Below are 558 nucleotides of genomic sequence, written 5' to 3'. Positions count from 1 at the left end.
TGTCTGTCCGTCTCCCCCGATTAGACTGTAAGCCCGTCAAACGGCAGGGACTGTCTCTATCTGTTGCTGACTTGTTCATCCCAAGCGCTTAGTACAGTGCTCTGCACATAGTAAGCGCTCAATAAATACTATTGAATGAACAGTGCTTAGCACATAGTAAGCAGTCAACCAATACCACAATTATGTGGAATCCTATTTGCTGGAGGAGGTTATAAGCTCCTCTCTGAGTCGCGCCTGGAGAGTTTTCAGTACTCTACCAGTCTCGACTATGGGAGGGAAAGCCAAACAGAGGCATGCACATTCCACTCCTAGCTTGGGCAGTGGCTAGCAAGTGGAAGGCAATCCGCTTCAAGTCAAAATTCAGCTGTGCTGGGCAGCAGCAGCATGGGAGAGCGTTGAGAGCGGAGACTCAGGTTTACTGCGTGGAGGGAGGCAATGGTAAACAACTCCCGTGCTTTTGACCAAGAAAACTCTATGGATCCATTACCAGAACAATTGCAGATGGAGGTGGGGCGTTCTGGGAGAGACTTGTCCATGGTGTCGTCAAGGGTCGGAGAC

At 50.0% G+C, this 558-nt stretch overlaps 1 non-coding gene across 1 annotated transcript; it reads left to right on the top strand.

The window, feature by feature from the left end:
• The first annotated feature begins 216 nt into the window (after nt 1-216).
• On the top strand, nt 217-354 carry LOC114808573. Its single transcript, XR_003756419.1, has one exon. It is a non-coding gene; the product is annotated as a small nucleolar RNA SNORA7 (small nucleolar RNA).
• Nucleotides 355-558: the final 204 nt, after the last annotated feature.

Source organism: Ornithorhynchus anatinus, chromosome X5 (assembly GCF_004115215.2).
Source record: "Ornithorhynchus anatinus isolate Pmale09 chromosome X5, mOrnAna1.pri.v4, whole genome shotgun sequence".
Lineage (NCBI taxonomy): Eukaryota > Metazoa > Chordata > Mammalia > Monotremata > Ornithorhynchidae > Ornithorhynchus > Ornithorhynchus anatinus.
The sequence above is the reverse complement of the archived record's forward strand: the minus strand, read 5'-3'. Positions and strand labels throughout refer to the sequence as shown.